This window comes from Scatophagus argus, chromosome 24 (assembly GCF_020382885.2).
Source record: "Scatophagus argus isolate fScaArg1 chromosome 24, fScaArg1.pri, whole genome shotgun sequence".
NCBI classification, from domain to species: Eukaryota; Metazoa; Chordata; class Actinopteri; family Scatophagidae; genus Scatophagus; species Scatophagus argus.
In genome coordinates this window covers 640,229-646,229 of record NC_058516.1, presented here as the reverse complement: position 1 = coordinate 646,229, position 6,001 = coordinate 640,229, and the positions used below count along the sequence as shown (strand labels likewise).

Below are 6,001 nucleotides of genomic sequence, written 5' to 3'. Positions count from 1 at the left end.
CACGCCGCTGAAGGTTTGTTGGTTGTGACTGGTCATCAGAGGAGATGATGACGTGTTTTTGGCGTCGGCTCGGCTCTGACTCCCGGCGCTCCTCCCCTTCAGTGCCTTCGCCGCTCTGTTCGCTCTTTGTGGGGTTTGATGTGTAGAATCTCGGAGCCCTCGACGTCCTGTTTTTCCTGGACCGGCCGGACCGCGAAGCCGTCGGCCGGCTGCTTTGCAGACGCAGACGCAGCCGCCTGCGCTTCACACCAATGTTTACATTTCTCAGTCGATGCTGGAGTGTGAACTGAAGTGTAGCCTGTGTGTTTAGTGTGTGCGTGTTTCTTAAACAAGTCGAATTAGAAACCCTGAATTCTTCAGACAGCAAACAGAAGCGCTGGAAGTCGGCTTGAGTTTGTTGTTCGATGTGACGCAGGTTGCAGCTTTGGTTTGCGATGAGGCTTCGGTGGCTTTGTGGGTTTTCTTACTGATGAGCTGCGCGATTAAAAACATGTAAATAAACTAAACGACAGAATCAAAACCCAACAAAAATAAAAATGCATCCACTTCAGTATTTTATGTTTTTAATGGCTTAAATTTTCCTCATTTGTTGAATTTACTTGAAAACTTCCTCTTTGAACTCGACCATCTGGACTGTAGATGACATGTAATCCAGTAGGCTGGCAGCTGATTGTCCTGTGTGTGTGTGTGTGTGTGAGTGTGTGTGTGTGTGTGAGTGTGAGTGTGTTTGTTTGTTTGTTGTAGACGGCCCTCAACAGGCTTCTCTCTCGGCAGCAGTCGGGTCACATGATGCTGTGTGTGCAGGGCCTCTGTTGTGTTTGTGCTTGTGTGTTGTTTGATCACAGAGCGACACGTGTGTGTGTGTGTGTGTGTGTGTGTGTGTGTGTGTGTGTGTGTGTGAGCTGCCACACTCACATTTTTCTAAATAAAACCACAATATTTTTTACAGCATCAGCCCATCTTTGTTGTGAATTGTCTTTGTTTCTGTTTATTGATTATTATCGTGCGTGTGTGTGTGTGTGTGTGTGTGAGGGGTCGGGAGGCTGCAGGGCTGATGGGAAACGTAGTCCGAGTCACTGATGTTATGGTCTTCTGGGTTTCTGCTGGAAGCTCCCACGGCTGTCGGCCTGTCTCCCAGAATGCACTGCGGCCGCAGGTGTGGTCTGAATGTCCTGTTGGCACTCAGGGAAAACGAGTTGTTCTGGGGATTTTCACCTGTCCGTCAGGCTCATCGTCGCCGTGACGACCTGATGACAGCAGAGGCGTGTGTTAATAAAGGTTTGAAGGCCGTGAGGCCGCTGAGGGCTCCGCTTGTTTACTTTATTTATTAAACTATTTCTGGATTGGACTTGTTTATTGTTTTTCTTTTTCATTTCATACGTTTCACTTGTGTTTTGTTTTGATGAATTTATTTTAAATTGAAAGTGAAGCTTACTGTGATGTCATTATTGTTTCAGTTTCTTCTTAGATTTTCTTATTTTTGGTTTTAGTTTTACTTTTTTAGTTTCTCTTGAGTTTTAACTTCAACGTACTGTTGACTTTGTGTGTGTGTGTGTGAGAGTGTGTGTCAGCAGTGAGGTCAGTGTGTGTGTGTGTGTCTGAGTGTGTGTGTGTCTGAGTGTGTGTGTGTGTGTGTGTGTCAGCAGTGAAGTCAGTGTGTGTGTGTGTCTGAGTGTGTGTGTCTGTATGTCTGTGTGTGTGTGCGTGTGTCAGCAGTGAAGTCAGTGTGTGTGTGTGTGTGTGTGTCAGCAGTGAAGTCAGTGTGTGTGTCAGTGTGTGTGTGTGTGTGTGTGTCAGCAGTGAAGTCAGTGTGTGTGTGTGTGTGTGTGTCAGCAGTGAAGTCAGTGTGTGAACAGGCTTCAGTTTGTCGTCACTGAAGCAGACAAACTGATGAAAAGATGAAATGCTGGTGTTTTCGTCGCCCGCTGAGGCGGGAACGTTGGAGGCCCGGCGTGTTGACGGGGGGACGTTTTGTTGCGTAACGCCGAGGGTCTCGTCTGTCCTCGGCTCAGGACGTCGAGGCTGAAACGTGGCTTTGCAGTCAAACAAAGCACAAGTCGAAGACCGAACGTCTCCTCACATCACGAGTGACGGATGAGTGAAGAAGCTGCAGGTCTGAATGTGTTGCTGCTTCCTCTGCGTCCTGTCGGTGAATGTTTGTTTCCATGGCGATGAGGATGATGATGATGTTTCCACAGTCTGCTGTTGGAAAGTTTGGTTCAACAGTTTTGAAACTTTCAGCTGGTTTGTGTCAAACGTGTGAAAAGCTGAACCTCCTCCTCCATCCTATTTTTGGGTTTTTCCAGGGTTTTGTTGTGGAGGGAAAGTCTCGCCGCTCGCTCTGGACTCCGTTTCTTCTTTGTGTTTCTCGTTTATTTTCTTCTCTCTGAGCGACCGTGTTTGGCAGACCTCACGATGTTCTGATGCTGCTTTTAGTTAGGACCTCGTCATCGTTTCTTCCTCTGAGCTCATGAAGCTTTACTGTCTCGGTCTCGTTCAGGAGGACGCGTGGTCATAAATAATCAGAATAATAATAATAATCATAATAATTCTGATGATATAAAAACTGTCCCAAAGCTTCTTCCTGCCAACATGTGAACGTGTGTTAACCTCAGGGGGGATCGGCTCTCTTTCAGTGGGAGTTCAGCCCTCCTGGCTCCCTCGTGATTCAGACCCCCGTCTGCCGGCTCTGAGGGCAGGACACTACAAATCCTCTGGATCTGCTGGATCTGTTGGACCAGCAGTCTGAGGACCGTAAGGGCGAGAGGAAATCCAGTCGCTGCTGTCCCTGCGGTCCAGGTGTTCTCGTGTTGTTCAGGCCCTCACATAAATCAGTCGTCAACAGTCCTGCAGTTTCACATTTGTCTTCTGCAGTCAAAGTGGGAATCCCCAGAAACCCCGATGAAGAGCCGCTGCCAGGCTCGGATTCGGTGGGCGTCCAGCAGGAAGTGAACCCCTCCAGAAAACAGAAAGCACGTGACTGTCTGACCAGCTGATGTCCTGCTGCACCATGTGGACCGTCTGTGGTGTTTCTGACATCTTAAAATCCGTGAAGGTAACACGAGGTCGTCTGCCTCGCTTTCACCTTTTTATGGAGCTCGTTTGACTTTTAATTGACGCTGTGTTGAGCAACCTGAGGAAGTTATAAAAGTCGACATTTCCTGTCCAACGGGCCACCGGCCGCAGGCGCGACGTCCTCTCCAGACTTTTATTTTCAAGACTGAGGAGACAAAATAAAAGCACCAGGAGTTTATCAAAACTGTGCGTGTTGACTGATGAAGTCGGTTCTCGTGGATCCGGGCGGCCTGTTCCAGTCTTTGAGTCAGAATCGGACTCTCGGTCTTTCAGGATGACTTTCACAGTTGCTGCTCGTCGGTGTTTTCGGGTCGTGTGCTCGACCAGGACGAGTGAAGTAACAGTAAGACGTGTGTTTGGACGGCCAGAGGAAACCCGGAGCCGCTCCGCCGACGGTTAAATCAGCTCGTGAAGGATCACCAGCTGGAGCAGCAGACGGCGGAGCTGCGGTGAAACCAGCGCGGCAACGCTGCAGCGGCGAGCTTCAGTCAGGCCGCGTTCAGTTTGACGTCTGCCGTGACAGACTGAAGATAAAGCAGGAAAATTCGTCCACGGCCTCACGTCTTCACAGGCGAAACCTGGTCCAGTCTGGACTCTCCCACGTTTCCCACAATCCCCCCTGACAGCAGGTCTCTGGTTACTGGTTGTGATCGTTCAGACATTTTGTCAAACTGAAGCCGCTGGACGTGACGTCAGCTCGTCTCTGATTGGCTGGTTTGTCCTCCACAAGAGGGGACACAAAGACGGACTGAAAACGTCAAAGTCGGTGTTTGTCTTCCCGAGCTGGGAGGTTTGTTTGAATTGTTTTAGGTTTTGGGGCACAGATTTGAATATCTGATGACATCTAAACAAAAACAGAAAAGTAGTTTTTAAAAAAAGGAATATTGAAATGAGATCAAGTAGATGAGTCAAATACATAATAAAAATGTACATCATAAAACATGTCAATCAGGCTCATTAAATTAAATCCATGTTCCTGTTTTCCTGACAGCCACAGGGAGTAAACTGAGAACCAAACTCAAATCTGATGCGGCTCGTCCACGTGTCCCTCGGCAGGACGCGATCACACTGTGGACGATGGACAGGGTTAAAGTTTGACACTCAGCCGTGATTTCCCAGCCTGCTTTGTGTCGTGTTATTAAAACCAGGCCGAGTGTCGCGGGACAGGTGGCTCACACGTGGACCCGGCTGAGGCTCTGACAGCTCTGAACCCCAGAGGTAAAGCTCAGGTCCTGGTTTTCAGAGGCCTGTTTGCAGCTTTGTGTCTTGTGATTGTCATGGGGATGTTTTCACCTCTCTGCACGTACGTGAGCTGGCTGCACGAAGCGAACGAACCCTGACGCAGAGCCGGCGTTGTTCGAGTGCATCATTTCCAGGAGGAGCAGGACGAGCAGGGTGGGCCAAAGGTTAAAGCCGGAGCGTTTGGCAGCCCCACTGGAGGCTTTTCTTTAAAGTGAGGCCACCTTTTGGTGCAGAAGCTGAGCCGCTGAGCCGCTCCGAGGGCCACAATAGTTTTGGTCAGGAAGGTGTCTTTGAAAAGTTACCTTGAAGCAACTGGACAGGATCTGGACTTGATTGTGTGGGGGTTTAATGGGAAACACAGGCCTCAGTGAGAACAAGTGCCCCTCTGATTGTTTCCCTCCTCGGTCTGGACTCGGGCTCAGACGGCCTTCCTGTCAGAGGTTTTTAGCTTCGGTTGCGTAACAACTTTACAGAAGGTTGAAACAGTGAAGTGGAGTTTTTCTTCTTCCCGCCGACGCGATCGATTCCACCTAATGGGAGGCAGGTTGCGTTTCATCCGCTGGAAGCGAGCAGAACTCAGGGATTGAATAACACCTTGATGTCACTTCAGGCGGCAGCTCGAGCGAACAGGTGACGTCTGGAACGTCTGGAACGTCTGGGGCTTCCTGGAGCTGAGGAGGTCACAGGTCACAGTTTGAGTTACCTGAGCTGCGGTGCTGCATTCACTGCCCTCCAATAATCTGTATCCACAGATGATCAGGACTTCACTTCATCCTCCATCAGTTGTGAGGTTGACTGAAGTAAATCGCTCTGAAATGAAGCTGATGTTTACCCAACAGAACTCAAGTTTGTCCAGTTGTAATGCAGTTATGGCTTCTCTTTCACAACTCCAAACAAATCCATCCTAACAGAACTGTTAAATTAGCAGCAGAATCTGTCTGCTATTTGGCGGGGGAGGGGAGGGGGGTCCTGAAGTTGTGGAAGACGTCATCTTGTTTATGTGACACCGCCGACTGAGCAGGAGGATCATTTTGGTCTAAACTCTCTCCTCTGCGGGCCTCACAGAGCTTTACTTCATGTAAGCTGGCATGGAAAATAAGCCATCCTCTTCTCCGCTCTGCTTTCCAAAGCTGAGACGTTCCAAGTGGGGGAGCTGACATGGTGGCGTTGGGCCTGCACAGGCGACATCTGCAAACACTTTCCAAATCACCGCTGCAGCTGAGCTCGAGCTGCTTCGAAATGTGAGTTTTGGACGAGTCCGTCCTCTGCTGCCCGTCGTGCCCTGACGTTTCAGCCATCAGTAAAGGCCCATAAATCACCTGTCGCTGCCAGACAGGATGATGGAGGACACAGCGAGCCTCTCAGATATTTCGCTCGGTTCAGGTATCATCGTCACCCTGGACTTTGTTCCCACGAGGAGCTCTGCTAATAGAAACTCTTAATTTGCCATATTTTTTCTATCAGCTGGGCAAACATTAAGCCGAAGGCTGCTAGAAACTGTTGCTGCGGCTTTCCTGTCACCTGAAACAGATCTGAGTACACATGGATCATCCATCCATCGAGACCTTATAGATCTGAGTCTGCCTCGCGGTCTCCTCCCAGCTGGAAGGGGCCCAGTAGGCTCCTGATCAGACGCTCAGCTCCAGTAAGCCGTGCAGAATGCATCGTTGACCCGCCGGACGTT

General features: G+C 49.6%; 1 protein-coding gene across 1 annotated transcript in view; it reads left to right on the top strand.

The window, feature by feature from the left end:
* The window catches only part of abi3bpb (ABI family, member 3 (NESH) binding protein b), a 33,326-nt gene that overhangs the window by 329 nt on the left and 26,996 nt on the right, over positions 1-6,001 (top strand). The window lies entirely within an intron of this gene.